At 38.1% G+C, this 21,020-nt stretch overlaps 1 long non-coding RNA gene across 3 annotated transcripts; it reads right to left on the reverse strand.

The window, feature by feature from the left end:
* Positions 1-735: 735 nt before the first annotated feature.
* Positions 736-17,602, reverse strand: LOC138913543 (uncharacterized). 3 transcript variants are annotated; one of them, XR_011419314.1, is made up of 3 exons: positions 17,466-17,602; positions 1,818-1,898; positions 736-1,755 (listed from the first exon to the last, which is right to left on the reverse strand). It is a non-coding gene; the product is annotated as an uncharacterized lncRNA (long non-coding RNA). The 3 variants fall into 3 exon arrangements; XR_011419315.1 differs by lacking the exon at positions 17,466-17,602 and having other exon boundaries at positions 736-1,376; positions 1,437-1,755; positions 1,818-2,115; XR_011419316.1 differs by lacking the exon at positions 17,466-17,602 and having other exon boundaries at positions 736-1,207; positions 1,266-1,755; positions 1,818-2,115.
* Positions 17,603-21,020: the final 3,418 nt, after the last annotated feature.

Below are 21,020 nucleotides of genomic sequence, written 5' to 3' on the forward strand. Positions count from 1 at the left end.
AATCTTCCGCAGTCCCGTAGTCCACATTTACAACCACATTTGGCTTTGGTTAGATAAGAAATCCAAGCGCAAATACATAATAATAAATACATAACCTTTAACATTCACAATATACAAGACACACAACGCCTGCATATGTATGTATATAGGGACATAATATAAACGTATATACAAAAAAAATCATGATTGAACATGTTTTTTTGTTTTGTTTTTAATTTCTATTTTTTAGGAAAATTTCCTACTTTTTAGAAATTTTTGCCCTTAAATTTAGTAAAATTACCCTTAAATTTAGAAATATGACGTCAAAAAAAATCAAAAATATAGAAAAATGTGACCCTAAAATTTAGGGCGAGCTTGTCTTGAAGACAAAAGTAGGGCGATTTCCTTGACTTTAGGGTTAATTTTATTTTGAGTGTATAGTTACTTGAAATGCATTAATTATTATAATAATTTTAGATTATTACGTATACGCACAAAAATTTACCATGGTAAAATGATCAAACAAAGAAGGTTGTGAGTCGGGCGCAGTAGATCATTACATAATTAAATTTTATTTAAAATCCATTTATATTAAGTAAATATATAACCCATTGGTAAAACCAGAAAAATGTAGGCACATTTACTTTTGTCCTTTTTTTTTGTCCTTTTCTTAAATTTTTTGTCCTTTTTTTCCCTGTTTTTTGTGGCTTATCTGTCCTGTTTTTCAAGCTGAGTGATGGCAGCACTGATTACCAGTTCTACGGAATCAATATAACCTCTTATAAGATTTTGCATAAAAATAGTACCAAGCATTATTCTACGGTTTTCAAGTGTAGGTAAATTAAGCAATAGTAATCTACTCTGGTAGGAAGGTAGCCTTACGTTTTGATCCCAGTTCAAACTACGAAGGGCAAAAAGAAGAAATTTTTTTTGCACCGACTCAATACGGTCGATGTGCACTTGATATTGTGGACTCCAAACTGAAGAACAATATTCCAAAATAGGACGGACAAGGGAGGTAAATAATAATCTGGTTGTATAAGGGTCATCAAATTCCTTTGACCAACGCTTTATAAACCCAAAAACACTCATAGCTTTATTGACAGTGGCCATTATGTGGCAATCAAATTTAAGTTTTGGGTCGAGAAGAACACCTAAATCGTTAATTGAATATATACGGTCGAGTGGTGTATTTTGAAGAGAATAACTAACAAACGTAGGAGTGCCCCTGTAAAAAGTCATAACGTTGCATTTAAGGCAGTTCAGATTTAAAAGGTTGTACTCACACCATCCCTGAAAACAATCAATATCTGACTGTAAGTTGAAACCGGACCTTACATCTTTATATGATAAACAAAGCTTAACATCGTCAGCGTACATTAGTACACGAGAATGAGCTACGATAGAGGGAAGATCGTTAATAAACAAAGTAAACAGCAAAGGGCCTAAATGACTACCTTGAGGAACTCCAGATGTCACGTTGATCATTTTAGAAACAGCGCTCTTAAATATAACCCTCTGAGTCCTACCATTCAAGTAACTTGAAATCCAAGTTAATAGATTACATGGGAACCCAAGCTGATCTAATTTGAATAAAAGGAGAGAGTGGTTAACAGAGTCAAAGGCCTTACTAAAATCTGTATATATAACGTCAGTCTGCATGTTATTCTTATATCCATTTATTACAATAGATGATAGTTCAAGAAGGTTGGTGGTGGTCGATCTTCGCTTAACAAAACCATGCTGACACGGTGATATTAGCGAGGAACATAAGTGCTGCAAATGAGAAGTAATAATACATTCAAATGCTTTAGGAATTGCCGACAATTTAGAAATACCTCTATAATTCTGGGCATCCGCCTTCGCACCCTTTTTGTGGAGTGGAATAATGAAAGAGTCCTTCCAGATAGTTGGAAAAACTGATGATGAAATAGACAAATGAAAAAGTTTAAGAATCGGTTTACAAATGGTTGAAGCACAAAACTTAAGCACACTCCCAGGGAGTCCATCAGGACCGGGAGAATACGTTGGCGTTGTTGTTGCTAAATCCTTTAAAAGAGAACTTTCGGTAATTACAGGGGTAAAAATACAATTAGCCCTATTTAAGTGGTTAGGGTAGGTAGGGTTTGACCAAGCAGCCGAACTATAAGTAGTTTGGAAAAACTCGGCAAATAAGTCCGCAATTTCAGAATCCGACGATGCCTCTTTTGAGTTTAAACGTACCGATGAAGGCAATGCCGAAGACTTACGCTTGGCATTAACGAAGTTATAAAACTGCTTCGGATCATTTGAAAACTCGAGTTTACATCGATTTAAATACATGGAATAGCAATGACTGTTGAGAACATTAAAATCTGAACGAGCCACAACATATTTCGCAAAATCAGATGGCTTTCCCGTTTTTTTATACTTTTTATAAGTGTTGGATTTAAGATTTTTAAGTCTTTGAAGCTCATTGTTGAACCAAGGAGGCCTGTTTAGCTTCGGAGGAAGACTGTCAGGTACGCATTCGTCAAAGAAAGTGTTTAAAACGCTATAGAAAAGTTCAATTGCACTGTCAATATCCATGCAATTGTACAAATCAGTCCAATTATATTGAGAAATCATGTAGTTTAGTTTATTATAGTCACATTTACGAAAGCATCTCCTTTTAGTTTGAGGAACTAAAGGAGAAAGGGTATCAGTACAGGGGAGGCCAATTGTCAATTCCAAAGTTGGATGATATTGGTCTTCAGGTACAACAAGTGCGTCAATTCTAGCTACAGTGACTTCATGCGGATCTAACACAAAGACAAGATCTAATTGTCTATTTAATGAATTTCGTATAAAGCTTACTTGCTGTAACGATAATTCTAAAAGGCCATCCACAAAATCATGGGCGGATAAAGGAGTAGCGACAAGTGAGTCAGTGGGAAGAGACCAAGAGATATTTGGGATATTAAAGTCACCCAAAACAATCAATCTGTTAGAAAGAAAGGATAGAACAGATTTAATAGCAGACAGATGGTGCTCATAAATTATTAAATCAGAGCCAGGAGGAATATAAGAGCAGGTTACAAAAATAGATAAGGATTGAATGGAAACTTTGACACTAACAAATTCAATATCGTTAGGGATATGAATGTTAAGCCTCTCCGATGTCTGTTAGAAAGAAAGGATAGAACAGATTTAATAGCAGACAGATGGTGCTCATAAATTATTAAATCAGAGCCAGGAGGAATATAAGAGCAGGTTACAAAAATAGATAAGGATTGAATGGAAACTTTGACACTAACAAATTCAATATCGTTAGGGATATGAATGTTAAGCCTCTCCGATGTTAAACTAGAGGTAACGGCAATCAGAACACCACCCCCCCTACGCGTGGAGCGATCGGTCCTGTAGGTGTTAAAGTTCATTGACAAAACTTCAGAGTCAGATATCTCTGGTTTCAGCCAAGTCTCCGTAAAAGCCAAAATATCTTCAGTAAATGCAGAGGAGTCAGCATAAAGCTTTGGTAGCTTCATATTTAGTCCTCTAACATTTTGATAAGCCAAAAATAAACCTGTTAGTTTTTTGGCACAGTGGAAGGCCTATTATTAGGCACAGTGGAAAGCCGATTATTAGGCACAGTGGGAGGCCTGTTATTTGTTCTCGGTTTATTGGGAACAAATTCTTTTATTACCAAATCATCATTAAGCCAAAAGCTTTCAGAAAGTAGTACATTAAACACATCAGGCGGAGCAAATATTTTAAAAGAAGATATCCTACGGGCGTACGAAAATCGAAATTGTTCAACTTCAATGTCCTCGGATGGGAATTTTTCACGTATGAATTCCATAACATCCTCAGATTTGGTATCCGGGGTAAATCTAGAAACAAACAATTGCTTCCTATGTGGAACAACTGAAAGTTTCTTACGCCCCCCAGCAGCAGTCTGAACCTCACTCGGCTGGGACCCAGAAGCGGTTCCTACTGTACCTACGGTCAGCACCGACTTCTGTAGCTCAGGTTGGCATCCAGAAACAGGGTCACCTTCGGAACTGGCTGTTACCATAGGCACAGGTGGCTCGCTTACCCCTGTACCGACCGGAACTGCTGCAGCTACCGAGTTCAATGTTTTGTTATGTTTCACGGTCTTATTAACCGCCCCTGAGCTGGCTTTTTTCCGTTTAGGCGACTCAGTTAATAATAATTTCTTATTATTAAATTGGTCGCAAACTGAGTTGAACCCGTCATTGAGCTGTGTGAAAACTCGTGAAAGGTTTAATAGTCCGTCTCGGGTCTGCCTCATAAAGCTGCTCATTTCGACTGTCATTTCCTTGCAGGACTCACATGCCCACATGAGACCGGTACGCATTTCAATGAAGTCTTTAACTCTGCCAGTAAATCCTGCACATTTGACGTGCATGACCGAATCGCAGAGCCAGCAGATAATAAAAGAATCTTTGGTTGACATCGGAAGAGCACAACTTTTCTTCATACAGATAAGGGCCATTTTATAGGAAAAAAAGATTATTCAAAGAAATAGAAAATAAAATGTGGAAAATATACCTCGAGTAAATTTGGCACTGGGATCAAATTCCAAAACCGCAAAAAACACAAAACACAAAAGTATAAGAGCGCGAGATCGCGAATTAAGTCGAGAGCAAGAGAGCGCGAGAGAAAAAGTGTTCAATCGACTGAGCGTGGCTTGTGGGGCACCAACAACAAAACGAACGAACAGTTACAATGTAAAGCGAGAGAGAGAGACTATGAGAAAAGCACCCAAGAGTCTACAAGAAATTTGGCAGGTTCCGAGAGAGCGAAATTACAGTTAAAATAGAGCGGAATAGAGAGAGAGAAAAAGAGAGAGAATACAAGAGCAAATTTAGAGAGTGCAAAATAACACCAACAAAGCCAAGATATTAAACAAATCTAATGGAAATTGTTAAAATAACTAAAACCACATACCCGTTAAACAGGGAGATCTATTTAAAACACTAACGCGATTGTTAGGCAAACTTTGTTAGTATGCTAAACACAAAACACTTGCGTAAAAAATCACAAAAATAAATCAAAAACTCAGAGCACAGGTAAACACAACCGTTCACAAGCGACGCTAAATCGACTTGTTGACGGAATGGAAAATTTGTAATTGAAAATGTTGGAAACTGTCGCACCTGTTATGTTTTCAGAGCAATATTGGCGTTTAATAAGTGCTCGGACGTCAATCACACTTTGTTGGCTATTTGCAGCACAAATATTTCACCTATTTTTGACATCGACTATAATTTCACTTGGCACAAACTATGCGGCTAATCAGTAGACTTCCTAAAAATATCATGCCTAATCTATACTCTCTACTAACTCAGTAGATAGCGTGAAGGCGTATATATTGTGTATGAATATTTATCAATTTGCTAATGAAGGCTTTTATAAAATTGGTATATATGGCATACATACAATACTGTGCAAACAGCTTAAGTTGGTATTCCATATTAATGGTGACGCACGAAAAGTTATGGTTACTTTATTAACTTAGTGCAATTTATTTTAATAAAATACATAGAATATTACTTATTCGCCAGGTCAACAACTAAAGTAAGAAAATCCAATAAATTATTATTTAACCTTATCCACCTTGAAGGGGTGACCACCTACCAGTCTTAACTGTACTTAAAGTATATAGGGGTTATATTATAGACACAAATTCGAGTGATTTCACTCTTGCGCCACTTTTATTGGACCACACAGTTTCGCACATCGTAAAGCCAAGAAATATAAACATCATTTGACATGCGTGACTGGGGTTTAAGCTCGTGCTGAACTTTTAAATCATGCCTCGGCGGCGTGCTCATAAAAATGATTTCAGAACATCCCGAAATTTAATCAATTTCGCAATCGACTGGCCGCCCAGTGAATTCCCCAATTGACTTACTTGAAATTTATTGCATCCGTTGAAATGGCAACACAGCCCTGTGACATTCGTAAATCAATGGAAGCGAAGGCCTTAACTATTCTCAATTAAAAATTATATCAGTCGATTTGATTTGTCACTTAAAAGACGGGTAATAGAAGTTGTCAATGGAAAAGTTTAGCCAGCTGGGGAATTAGGTAATGCCAATCGACACGAGTTGTCTTTCTGGTTGGATGGAAAAATTACAATTTTATTATAGTTAAATTTATATTTGTAAAGTGGAGTTTTTCATTTAAGAATTGGCCCTTCGGACCAGCGCAACTTTTCTTAATTGACTTTCAATGTCGCCGAAAAGGCACAGAAAGTTTAGAGAGCGTGAGCTTCGAGTCAAGCTCATGCGAAAGTTGTTATTTAATTTGCTAATTGTTGCACTTAAGGCCGAGAAATGCGAAATTTGCGTGCCTCCGACGGGAAATTAGTCAACAAAAGAGAAGCGGCTGTGTTTGAGATCTTATAAGCGCGAAAATACATTAAGCTGTCAATCTTCATTCTGCACACAAAAACTCACACACAAGTCAGGCGACTGAAAATATTTTGGCAACGCTGAATAGCCGGAGGGCAAAAGGGCCTGAAGTCGGGGGAACTTTGAGTGGCACTTTTTGAACTTTGGCATCGTTGGCATCGAAGTTCGCCTCAATTGATCGGAGTTGCCATCTGATGCAGACAGACACATCCACATCCACGGCCAGAAATTCAGTCAGCTGCCAAAGGGCAACAAACAATTTCACTAATCGACTTAAATGGAGGCACTCAAAATGCTTTCTCGAAAGTCGACAGGTAAGAAATTCGAACTTCACAATTTGCCATTGACAAATAAAGAGCGAGAGGGGGAGAGAAACTGATCATCCACGGGGTTCAATGGGTCGATTGGATATTAGCTAACATAACTTGAACTCCGCCCTCCAGGGGTTCCAGAGGTCGAGTAATCAGTGTCCTTTTCAGGACGAAAGCCATTGATTTATGGCCCGCAACCTTTGCGACTTTGGCCAACTTCTTTTGTCACTCGAGAGTTCGTATAGCAAGACACCTTTCGACCTTCATTATGCCAACAAAATATTGAGTTAGGTCCGACCAAGACACGCCCCAAAATGATACCTAAATATACATACATTTAAGCTGCAACTGACAATAAAGCTATTATTATTGTTTGCCTGTGGGGACAGGGGATAGGAAAAATATTTTCCCCATTTTATTGGCACAACTATTTAGCAAAATGATTGTTTATTGTTATTTTCCATTGTCTGTGGCTGGGGATCGCATAAAATGTTAATAAGTCAAGACCAGGCACAAGACGATGCCTGGCCCGTATTTTCCATATTTTTCCCTGCATATTAAATAGTTATTTTCCCCTGTTTATTTTGCAGTTTTCCTGCCCGCAATGTCAAGGACGTTGTCGCATTGTCGTTGCCTTCCACAGCCACATCCACATCCACAGGCACTCGGCCGAAGCTAATTTCATTGAGGAGGCAAACGAGGGGATCCAGCCAGAAGGGTAAGCAATTGCCAACAATTCCCAATAGAAAACGAAAATAGTAGGTATAGAATGGCGCAAAAAGGCAATAGGCCAATGGATACTCTAATTTAAAGCGAAGTGCTCAATTTAAATGGAAAATACACTTCCATTATTTAATCTAGTTGGTTTTACTTTGGGCTATTGTGTTCTGAAAGCATCCTTGAATGAATTTCCATACTCAAACTAATGGAATATATGAATTTTAATCCCATTGAAGACTGAGTGAGGTAAATGATATTATTGGCCATAAAGGCCAATACTTTATTATTAGTTTCGGTGAGTATTGCGAATATTTTTTATACCCTTTTATATGAAAGTTAAATAAAAGTTATATGAAATATATGGCATTAATTCGAGTGTTCTTAAAATATATTTTCCATTTAATTTAAAACATATTTTTACAATATTTTTATAGCCTTTATCTTAAAAGATATTAGCATACTAAAAAATATATGCATAATGTATTATTCTTTTTAATAAAAATATCTCATTAGGAATCTATATTAAAAGACTTTCTTTTTAATTATACTTTATTTGTATTCCCCAAAAGGGTATTAAAACTTCAGCTCAGCTCACATTTCCTAGCCATCAGTGCTAAAATAACAGCTTCCAGCTTTGTTCTGCCCGAAATTTCAATCAGTTTTCCTCACACATGTGCTGCCCCCAACAATATTGGTTGGTTTGTTTGTGCGAGTTGCTGTCGGAAATCATAGTTATTTTTTGGGGGCACGTGCACACACAACCACCACTTCCTTTTCGCCCTCCGAAATTTTATGAATTTCTCCTGACAGCTCTGAATCCGAAAAAGTTACATAAAGCCTCATTGTTTCGCCTGGAATTGCAACTTTTGATTAGCACTCTGATGTAATAATCAACTTTGGGCCATATGTGTGCGTACACAGCCCACCCGTGGAATTTCCTGTAAGCCTGGCATTGTGAGGGGCTTACATAAATACATATTATTGACTGATTGAAGGGTTCCCTTGTTCCCCAGTGCCGGAGCACTATTATTATTGGCCTGCCAGACTCTGGAGATGCCATCGAGCACTTGAGCTTATTTATTGACCCCCTCCTACATTACAACAAGCACTATTGTCGAGTGGCGCCTATTGAGTGAGTGTCTTCGGTTTAAATGGCTAAACATTCGCAACGTCTCTGATCTGAAGTTTTTCCGCAAGTCGAGCGTTTTCCGTGCGAATTTCGCTGTTGTTGCCAGGCGGATTGGGGGCCTGAGGGTCTAAGGAACTACATCGCTAAGTAATTGCTAAGAGTGCTCCAGTTGGGTAAAGGTCGCCCAGCTAATAAAGAAATATGTCTGGATTCATTTTGTTCATTTGCCACGGGGGAATTCCCTTCTATATATTAAAGATAAGTAGAAGATAAGTAGAAGATAGGAGTAGTTGGTCATTTAAGCTATTGGAATTTTCAGGGTTCTTTCTGGTTTAAATGTACTACTTTAAGAAATTGAAATAATAATAATAGATTTAAATAATTATTTAAAAATTCTTAGAAGTGTCTTAATCTATTTAAAATCTTTATAAATTGATAATTATTTACTAAATTCACTATTTACTTTTTAAATATTTTATTTTAAGTTCCCTGATTTTATTAGAGGTTGTAAAAACCATTAAATAATAAATTATTAATTTCATGACCACTGTTTAGCAGAGGGTTAAAAGATACACGTATCGTCGATTGCTTCTTCGCAGATGATGAGTAACGCTGCCCCCTTATCAAAGGCCAACAGTTTTTACCCCATATGATAGTACGCAGATAGACACTCCCCCATTTCATGGTCCCTCGCTGTTCGCCGCTCATAAATGTCAAAATAACAATTGCAGCGCCTTTTGAAGTGCAATCTTTTTCGCTCAGCTTGCACATTTTATGGCGACTCACTCTCGCTGTACTTTAGCTTTTGCTTTGCCCCAACTCGCTTCAGCTGAGAACTGGAGACGCCAATGGCTCATATTTCCTAGCTGGACTCTGTTTATGATGATATATTAATGCGCCAGCCAAGAGGTGCCATAAACCGAAGCCACTTGAAGCCACGCCAGCCACTCGATTGCGGTGTTTAGGGTGTTTGGGTGTTTGGGGGGATCCATCGAGATTGCTGCTCTCGGGATCCACATGCCAAGCATATATTAAACGCTTAGTTATGTGCTACTTAACACTTCCCCCCATTTATTTTCGCTCGAGACCGAAAATTGTTTATTTTCATTGCCATAAATTTTGATGGTCAAGCTGCCCAGGCCATAAATCTTCCAGTTTAATCCCGCTGCCTTTTTGCATTGCAATGCCCCGCCCCCTTTCGAATGGCTTCAGTTATAATTGCTTTTCCAATCAGCAGCACTGACTATCTATATAGTGTTCGGACTCCGGGTTATGTGGAAAAACCGGAGGAAGGAGGCGCCTCATGCGTCAGCTAAGTGTCAACTTTTTGAAATTGCTAATCATGCGAGGAGGAGCACACAAAGTCAGCCATTCAGTTCTCCCTCCAAATGACGTTATGTGTTTGTTCGATAAACAAAATGCTGTGGCTATAGAGACGTTTTAGTACGCACACACAATGTGCGATATATGGGCAATATATATTTTTTTCGTATATTTTACTTTATGGCTAGGCCAACATACTTACTTATCCACATGTTCGCTGGCTTTCAGCGAAGGAAAAAAAGGGGGAAAAGCGGAAATACGAGCTGAAAATGGGTCAACGGGAGTGAGTTCGGTTTTCATCATAAAGTTCAAGCTAAATGTTCTCCCGTTTCTTAAAGCACAAATTTAATTTTGGGAAATGTGGCGGAATTTGTCTAGGTAACTGCTAGCGAAAGACTTAGGATCTCGGTTTCATTTTACCTTATGTAATTGAAAGAAAAGTAGAATAACCTTGAGTTTAAGAGTTGTAACATTTTCTTTTCTTTAAATTTCTTAGATTTAAATACTGAACTAATTTTACAGCATTTTTAAATATTTGAAATCGTCTCTTTTAGGCTATTTCTAGCCCAAATTTAAGTATCATATTTTCCTACATTATTTTTAATATTTCCTTTACAATATGAAGACGTCACTTCCCAGCTATTCTTAGCCTGCCTGATTTACGACAAATAAATGAATGAAAATGTGTGTGCGGGCGCAGAAAAACTTTTTCAATACACAAATTACGTATACGCCGTGCGGTGCGATGCGTCCGCGTACTAACTCACGCTGTGCGTAGGCAATATTTCCTCCTTTGCCAGCGAGCACTCATTCAAAGACTCGCTATTGTAGCCGTTCATTCATTAGAAAAAATAAATTGGGTTTTCGTTTTTTTGGCCGCCCGCCAAATAGCCAACGAAGCGGGAAGGAGAACTTATCTCACGTTTTTGGTTGATTTTCTGCGGTTGGTCGTTTGTATTTATCGCTAGATAATCCACTGGCCACTTTCTAATCATGGCCAAGTGATTTGGCACTACCTCTGGGGCTCCCGGTGTGTCAAAGTTGGCCTCATCTATCACGGATGCGGATGTTTTTGTCCCTGATACTTCATTCCTTGATGTCATATCGATTTTCACCAGGCCACATGCCATCGTACCCCCTTCCTCTGAGGTTCTTTCCCCCTTTCGAATTGGACACGAAAAAGTGTCAGTTGACTGACGGAACTCGTGTTTGCGAAATTGTTCGATTATCTTGTCTGCGAATGGTTTTTTCTTCATTTTTTCCTTTTCGCTTTTTACTTTTTCATGTACTTTTGCCTCTTGTTGGTTTTGGTTTTCGCCTTTGGCTTAAAGGTGTTAACTTTATCGGGCCCACTGGTCAGCAATTGTCCGTATTTTGTTCATTTACAATGCAAACACTTGTTCGCCGGAATGAAAAGCCATTTGATATTCATCGCTCCTCGGTTCAACCGTTTTATATAATTTGTTTTTCATTGAAAAATATGAAATATAAATTCCCCTGCGATATGCTTTGGCACGTACCACATTGGGCCAACAAACACAAAGAAAGGAAAATAAATAAATAAGCGAAAACAAAGTATCAAAAGCAATTGAAGTGAATAATTCGGTTGAATTCAAGTAATTGGAGACTTGAAGTCGTTTTGGCGCTGGGGATTGCGACTAATGCGTTACAAATTTGATTTCTTTTAAAAGAATTTCGAAAACTTACTCAAAAGAAAAGAAGAAATAACATTTAATTTGTTGTAAAAACGAAGGATTTCACAAGACTTTGTTTAAGCTTTTAATACAGTTCAATAAATACCAGGAATGTTATCATCTTAAGGCCTCTAACAATCGTCAAGTATTGTGTAATCCATTTGAAAAAACTATTTACTTAGCCCAGTTCTCGGCTTTTCTATGGTTGTTCCCCCTTTCATTGAAACTGGTTAATAAATACCTAATGATAGGTTCAATTTGGAATGTTCTGGTCGAATCAGATCCGCCTTCCAATATCCGGAGTAAATAGCACCCATTAGGGTCCATTAGAAACCCAGAACCAATATGAATATGCATAGATCTCAAGCGATTGTATTTGATCTGGGGGTACTATTAAATGCTACCTACGTCACGGCTCAAAGTCTGCGAATGGAACTTTATTCAAGCAGTTTAAGATAATTTCGTTGGGCACATTATTTTCTATGGCGTTTCAGTGGCTGCTTGTATTTTTGTAGCTTTTTGCAACCTTGCAATTTTCAACACGATTGCATTTTGTGACCGCAACAATGGCAATTATCGGGGGAGGGGGAGGGGGAGGGGTGGAGAAAAGGGGTCGCCAGGTGGGCAACCTGAAGCCAAACTGGCAACCAGCTCGCTTAGAACCCGGGTTCAATGAACCCTCAACTTTCGTTAGAAGCGCTGGCAACCGCAAAAAGCGATTACATTAACCTGCGGCCATAATTAAGGCAATTATTACGTTCGATTATTTGTGCAACATGGTATTTTGTAGTTGCCAGTTTGGCTTTGCCTCCAAGAGGCTAAAGTTTTTACAGCCGAAGTGCAAACGAAGTGCAAGACCGCACGTGTAAATAAGTTACTTTGGCTTAACGATGCACAAGCCAAAAGCCCCAAAACTATAAATAACAGCAAGTACAACGAGTTAACTACCTGTAAACAAGTTCAACTCACTAACGACTTGCAAGTTCAACTTCTATTTTCGGTTTTATGCAGCTTGTGGGCGCAGCTCAATGGACATTTTCAGTGGCTTTCTAATAAAAACTTAAAGCTGAGAAGTCCGAATGTGGAATGGAATTCAATTTAATATTCATTAAATATTTGTTTAAAAAGTGGGAATTAGATTCTAATGAAAATGGAATGATGACTTCACTTAAATGTCCAAATAATATTTATTTGTTCTGAAAAACTGTGGAAAACATTTTGACAAAATAATAAAATAAATAATATTGAACTGCTGTTAAAATGCAATCAATTTTATTTATGTACCCACCGACTATTAAATAAATAGCAACGCGAAAAATATTAAAACAGATTTGTGTTCACAGGTCACAAAACTATTAAAACATATTAATTTCGCTTTCTGCATTTCCTTCAATTATGGAAAAATCTATATCACCCTATGAATATGCATGTGACAGGCCATTTCTTGGCCAGAACATTTAACTTTTGGACCAATAACGAGTTTTTATTGACTTGGTTGTAATTAAGGTTCATTAACAAAATGCAATTCATATTCCAATTACCGTTTCCAGCCATCTGGGCTGTGGGGAAACTTGGAATATGTAATTCATATGGTTAGCCGGCTGATATCAGGCCGACTTGGTTATTACGAAATCGATTTGCATGTGTAATAATCCATGATTTTCTAGGAACGACTATCTCGCGTAGAGCATTAACCTGCTTATCTGGCTGGAACTTTTCTTTTACACGATTTCCATGCAAGACTTACGCCACTCGATGGCCTTGAGGTGGTGCTGGTTTTTTTCTTCATCGTTCAGCGGAATCGAGAGGGGCAGCTATTAATAGCTGAGGTAAAAACCGCCAAGAGGTCGCACCAACTGCAGGCCGAGCAATTATAAAATCATAAAATATAGACATACTTTTTGTTCAACTGTTTTACTCAGTGCGATTTAAGTCTGTTTAAACAAATGTATTTATTTATTTACACCGCAGTAAATGCGATTTATTTTTTCTGGCATTTCAAGTGTGAATCTTTAAAAAAAAAAAGGAAGGTAAAATATAAGTTTAAAAATATTGTTTTAATATTCCGGAATATTTTTGTACCACATCAGCATAAAAAAATTAATATTGTTTTGTGATAAAATCAGAATACTTTACTATTTTCATATATTTTTTCCTGTGCATCATTTTGTATGAAGTTCGTCGAACAAAAGGCCTTTTGCCAGCTGTGCTGCCCTACTGTAAGTAAGTAAGTATATGTATTAAATCAGGGGCCTGGGGAAGTGGACGGCCTAGCGTGCCGCTTGTGCGTTAAACTGAACGATATTATTTGGGCCAATAACACTAAACGGTTCGGTTAGCCGAACACACTCGTTAATTTAAATGAGTTTTAATTAAGAAAAGACCGCACAGCCCAATCCAGGGACACTTACCCACTCTTGTCTACAAAATGGGCTTACTTTGAGTGCAGCAATTGTAAGTTAAATTAATGACTTTGGCTGCCACGCCCTCTGCTCAGATAAGTCCCCATACCCAGAAATGAGTCGGCAGTTCTATGTATGCCATTCCGATAAAGAAAAACTCAAATGGTAATCTCTGCCCGATTTAGCGCCCCAGACATCTAGGTCATTATGTGTGGACTTGGCGAAGGGCGGAACCCCAAAAGTCTCCGACTAGACGAGTAGCAACCAAATAGAGTCCGGCAAATATTTGCTTAAAGTTCAGAGCTTTACTGTCTATTTCTCCAGCCCTTCTGCTTGACTTTATCACTTGACTGATAAGCTCTTGAATCGTTTGCATTTGTATCTAGATAAAGCTATCAGACAAGTCGAATGCACCGAACGCCAAATTACTGTCAGCCTTCGGCTATCAGTTCCTGAATGATCCAAGGTGACTGGCAGACGTAAAACTGACAATATTCGGGTTTGTGGGTTATTAAGGGGCCTTAAACTTTTATTACTTTATGGTGGAAAGTCACCAGTGAAGTCAGGTTCAGGCTCATAAACCAAATGATTGCTAAAGGCATAAAAATATAAAATAATCATATGCACTGATTTTGGTTAGAAAATATTCCATTTTCACCCTCTCAACCTAGGCCAAGAAATTAAATCTATGTAAAATACCAAGATGATATCATTGCACATAGAAAAAGATACTTATCAGCTGCGTGACAAGATACAAAAGCGATAATAAAAAAGATAAGATTTGTAAGAGATTCTTTTGTGGAAGAAAAAGCTTACAAGATTTCACCATGTTGCTATATTTCCATATGCTTACCATATGATTTCCAGAAAGGTTCTTTAAACTATTAATCATAAAAGTCCGTAAGCTGTTTTATAAGTGTATGTCAACAATTTGGCATTTAGGGGATTTATTTTTGGAAAGCAGTAAAATTTGAATTTCTGCATAATTTTGGCAAGCCGCCTCTCTATATTCATCAATCAAAAACTTTAACTAGCTAATGGAAATTTGAATACGATAACACACAGCCACGTGAACCGAAGAACTCGTCTTATCTAAGGTGAACCGCCTCTGCAGATTGGCAAGGACGTTTTCTTTCGCTAGTTTCCGCACATATCGATGGTATTGGAATTTATAATTAACGTTCAATAACTCTTTTCGATTTCGATTTCGACACATTTGCATGAAAACTACACGAAATGCTCTTTTTTCCGCCTCTTGTTTGCTTGTTTGTGCGTTCAATACGCAAAAGGTGTCAATCATGGCGATTTCTTGACATGGTCGCGGGTCTTGGCTAAGGCCAAACACAAAAATTCGAGGGAAACTATGTATTTCAACTTGAATTTCCCAATAAATTATCAACTAGACCCAAATACTTTTCCTGTCCGCTGGGAAACGAAAAGAGGCCATGTCAATGGCGATGTTTTCCATCGTAGGCCTCATTCTGTTTGAAAGGCGACCTCGCCTTCGGAAAAAAAGAAAATTGGGTCATGATAAGACAAATAAAACTGCCAATTAGTTGGGAACCCATCATCCATTAACTTGTGTGACAAAGGCAAACCTCAAAACTCAATTTAAGTTCGAGGACCACTAAAATGTCAACAGCCAGGACGAAACGAAAGCGAGCCAAGAGCTCTATATATATTTGGGGGATATATACTATATATGGTTAATGGTGGTCGTAGCCGTGGGTGCTGAATACATGTGATCCAGTCGCTTTTTGGACCTTACAGTGAAATCCAGAAAAATGTAGGTATGCAAATAATTCCAAAGCAACCAGAATGGCAATTATTTTAGTAACAACTAAAATTATTTATAAGTTATTAAATATTTTATAAATATTCCTAATAGAATTTTATTTTCGGGATATTTATAAAAAATATTTTAAGACTTTAATGAATTTTTCTAACATCATTTGAAGGGGTTTTTATGAGCATTATCAAAGACCCATTATAAAATTGATTGTTGAACAATCGTGTTATATTTATTTATAGTTTATCTCATCCCTAAAGTTATAAATTTTTTATTTCACACCCAACTAGTTTTCTCTAGTCAACCCTCACTGTGCTCTTGTTATGATGAACTGTTCGCCGGGTAATTTGATGTTTGAGGGGCTATGAATCTGAAATGTGACGACAGGGCGCCAAGTGCATTGAACTGTCCCAGCTTTTGCATATGAATATTCGAGTGCCATGCAGGGGGCATTACCACATCGGAATTATCGGAACCAGCGGTGTTAACACCCAAAAGGCAGGCCACTAATAATTATAATCGCTGGAATAAAGGGGCTCGTTTGGGTTGAGTTTCTCGATTATTCAGGCATTTCACACCACAAGAGGGGATTTTTAAGGCCAGCTGTATCTTTCACCTTTCGGGCTTTGGAGTTTGCAACTTTACAAGCTGTAATCGAGACAAGGAGCTCCGACAAGTTAACTAATTACGCTGTCTACTGGCACACAACTTGGTAATTGATTATATTAGTTGGAGGTCACGAGGAGAAGGGTTTTCTCCGTTTATTCTCCACAACATGCAGTAGTGACAAGAGAGCGCCCTCCAATTCATAAGTTTTTAATTGAATTCAACGCAATTTGTCTGGTCTTTGTTCTGGTTTCTGATGCTGCTGCTGCTGATTCTGCTGGGAAATCGATACTGATTGAATTCTGCACTCGATTTGACATCGGACAAACGCTTTCGATTCGAGGTCAGGATTAGCCGAGCATTTAAACCGTTACGCTGCGCAGTTACTACTTATATTTCGCGTCGAATTAACCACATACTATTTTGCATACCTAATTTATGTGGACTTTAGCTAGACGGCGTCCAGATTTTTTCCACTCGAGAAAAACGTCACCAGACGACTGACTACGCTGAATTGATGACAGCCAGACGACATCACATCGGTGGAGAAAACGATGTTAACTTGTTTTGCCATCGGCCTATTGTTGTTACACAGAGAGTTAACGAGTTAATGGAAAAGTTTCCTACTAGCATTTATGAAGAGAGTGACTGACTTGGCTATAATGGTTCTGTTTGTTTGCCTTCTGTTTTTTCCCCATTTTTTTGTATTTTTTTTTGCGCTGGTCATGTTCACAATTAAATCGTATTCTTCTTTCATTTGCATTTCGCCAGCCCCGACCGCAAAAAACAATATATTTATATGGTCAGTGGGATACATGAAAAAGTTTCCCGCTTTGCGAGCTACTTCAATTTGTTATGGAAACTGTGTTTTTGCGGCGGAAAGTTTATCGTACTTATAGGCATTGATACTCGGGGTAATGCAGGGCAAAGCCTCGGAAAATCTGAGGGGGAAAACTCAGTTGTTCAGCTACATCCCGCAGATAAAAAGTTCTGCCAATATTTGCTTTTTTGCTTTCGGTTTCGCTTTCGCCATAGCCGTATTCCCTTTGGCCGCATTTGATTCAATTATAAGCGGATAAAAGAAGGCGAATATCTATATGCACATACGTACACACCAGTATTGCCATATTGGCATAATCGCATCAGGACGAGGGAAATCAGGATCTGCTGGTCAAAGCTAATTGAATTGGATTTACCGAGAGGAGAGCCCGAGCCGAGCTTGAGCCCCCTGATTGTCTATTAAAACTGTTTGCCCGGAACGTAATCTTATCAGGTAAACGGAAACTGTCAATATCTCGCTGCATTATACAATAAATAATGTGTATTTAAAGGCGATTCGTCATGCCGCCCGTCTCACCTGTTCGCCTCTTTAAAGGGCTGCCGTCAATTAGCAGATTTACCAGGGCTAAAAAATTATTATAAAACTGTCTACTTAGCGGCAAAATGGCAGGCACTCAAAAACTTTGGCTAAGTGTGAAACAAATTAGCGCCCATTAAAGCGGAAATCACAAAATAAATATATAAGTGTAAAAATAGCTAATGTTTTTTCAATATGCCAGAAAGGCGATCGGCGGATTGTGTAAGCAAAGAGAAAATAGAGGAAGTTGATTGAGTCAATAGTTGGGAATTTATGAAAATAGATTTAAACTTTGAACCCAAAAATCTTAAATAAGTAAAAGTATTTTCAGGTCTTCCACTAGCTTATTATATTTCTGATAAGCAAGAAAGTTATAAAATAATACCGTATGCTAGTAAAGTCAGCTATCAGACATTTTGTCAAATTATAAGACAGCATTACCTGCATTGCTGCCATTGCATTCCACCTTAAAGCCCCGAAAATGTGCTTAAAATGTAGCTGACTTCGGCCCAAAGTTCTTATCAGGTCTTCACCTCGCCCAAAAGCCCCATAGCTCAACTGAAATTGGTTCGAGATAATTTCCCCATTCGGCAATGCAATCAAATGACTCCATGGGCCCGTCGAGGCAATATGGCAACTCATTATTAGCCGGACTTGATGGGCCTTTGCCTTTAACCAGCTCAAGGACATTCGGCCTCATGATGATGACCAAAAGTATTCGACTCGACTGCATATGGTCTTGGAAATTAATGGCTTTCAGCCAGGGCCTGTCCCTATCGAATAATCTTCCGTTTTTGAGTTTGAGGGGAATGCACACACGTGTAGGCGCCACACCAAAAAAAAAAACCGAGCTTATAAGTGGAGATCAAAAATGCATATCGAATTTTGTATACATTTTGTAATTAAGTATTCACAAATTTGTTGAGTTCACCAATTGCCATTACTCTGATTTTTAAGCGATTAAAACGATTTGTTTTGTAAGAAATAATTTTCTGTGCCTTGCACATTATAGAAAATCGCACCCAATTTGGAGTGGACATATGAAATTATCGATACGGCTACAAATATGGGTTAAATATCGTTTATATGAACTTTTTACGGTCTTGTGGGGCTTAAGTGCTTTAATTTCACCGATAAACACGTGCATTGTCTTGGTCTGAAGTCTGAAGTCCGTGAGTGAGTGCAAAAACTGTATTTAAATTTATTTTCAGAGCCGAGCATTCGAGTGCTCGAAGAGCCAACGTCAAGAGTGACGTCACAGTCGAGACTTAAAGTCCGAGACAAAAGCGGTACAACTGAAAACCGGCTTTAGCATAGACTGGAATCGACGACTCTTTGTGCTCACCTGGGAATCACTCTGTTTTGGCTTTATCTCCGCCTTATTCATGCTATACGATTAATCCAGATCACGTGCCCTGTGAGTCCCCCAGTCGATGGTCAAAAGACCAGCCTCCTCAGTTGGTCAGCAGAGTGAATAAGTGTAAAGGTTCGATGGGACATTAACATATAAATATCACTGGCTCTGGCACTTTGTTCCCGGGTATTTTTTCGCGTTTACAGAGGAGCCATCTAACACCCGCCGTTCGCGTTTACTCACGCTTTAAGTTTATCTTTGCGCCGAGTCATGCAAATGAGCACATATTATCCAGTCGGTGCAAATTCTTAACCCGATCATCAGACAGCAAACAGTGCAGCTTCGATACTCGGAACTCTGCCTTATAGATACTCACAATCAGATAGATACATATATATAGATATGTATAAGTTATACACACCCCCAGACGGAATGCAAACACCTGTCCACAGAAATCTCGATGCAATTGTCGATGGCCATAAAAAACAGATAGCCAAGTCAACTGAAGCAAGGGGAAGTCCTAAGTACTCTTATTAAATAAATTAAAATTTTAAGTTATAAATGTTTAAGATTTCTCTAACTTGTCATAGTTACTTTTCCATTAAGCACAATTAATATTGGGCTTGTCAAGATAACGAATTCAGTGAACAATCAAAATTGCAGTCGACATGCACATTCAAACTGACAATTAAACTCAAGAACCCAGACAAAAAAGCTACAAGTAGCTGTTCGGTCTTACGACTTTGATCTTAAGTCTCGAATACTTTCATAAAAGTAAATAAAACCCATAAAGTAAATACAATTCTTAGAATCTGAGAGTCTGGACGCGTGCGGAAACTCTCAATTTGAGAACAAAGTGAATTCAACTGCGTTTCCCTTTGAAAAGCGAACAATCACTGTCTATATATGGGTACTATCAGTTCTTTCGGTCTTATTTGATCAACTGCAAATTGGCTTTTGTGTTCCACTATCAATAAATAATCAAAGACTATCAAAGCCGTGCTTCCTTCCTTAGATAACCTCTGAGGAAAATGAGAGCTCCGCCACTTTGATATTAATTTGAATTTGAATCTAAGTTGATGTTTCCCCAACCCGCTCTATCAACTGACGAGCGAAGCGTTAAAACGAGCGTTAAATTCACACCCCTAAAATGCCGCTAAAAGATCGCTTTCACACTTTAAAATGCCATAGATAATGTCCACAGAGAGATCTAAAGATCGGCCCAAAGTAAATATGAATTAGTCGGGGGCCTTATTGACTCAACGTCACACGCCGTAGATGGATGGATGTTCCGCTCGGATGGGTTTTAGTTTTAGTTAAATGTAAATGTTCGGGGAATGTTGCCATATGATCGATGGCCAGTGGACATTGATCGAGCTCCAAATTGATAAGACTTTGAGCTACGGGGCGGATGTTTGAGTTTGCAGGGGATTAGTTTGCGATAAAATTCTTTGGAGCTAGAAAATAACAGTGCAAATAAAATATATATAAAATTATTTAATCATTATGGCTTTTTAATAAATGTAAATTAAAAATAGTTTGCATATCTGTAACCCATAATTTATTTATGACTTCACAATTACAGTCTCTCAGAATTATTTAATTAATCATCATGTTCTGAATAAATTAATTTTGATCTTTAAAAGCACTTTAAATAATGGAAATAAATATGCAAAAATCCAGACAAAGACCACAATCTATAATTAAATATTAATAAAGTCATTGCATAATTAAATTCCACAAATCTTCTCGTGACAATCGCCATAATTCACCCCCAGTTGATTCTGTGGCCAAATCAGCAATTAAATGCTCCATCTTTATCGGTAATCATTCATTTCGCATCTTCTGGCATTTTTACGACTCGTTGGCGGGCATCGCAGCTATTAATAAATATATATCTCTGAACGTAAGTAGGGCATGCAAACGCCGCTCAGACCTGACACCAAAAAAAATTG

Source organism: Drosophila takahashii, chromosome 3R (genome assembly GCF_030179915.1).
Source record: "Drosophila takahashii strain IR98-3 E-12201 chromosome 3R, DtakHiC1v2, whole genome shotgun sequence".
NCBI lineage: Eukaryota > Metazoa > Arthropoda > Insecta > Diptera > Drosophilidae > Drosophila > Drosophila takahashii.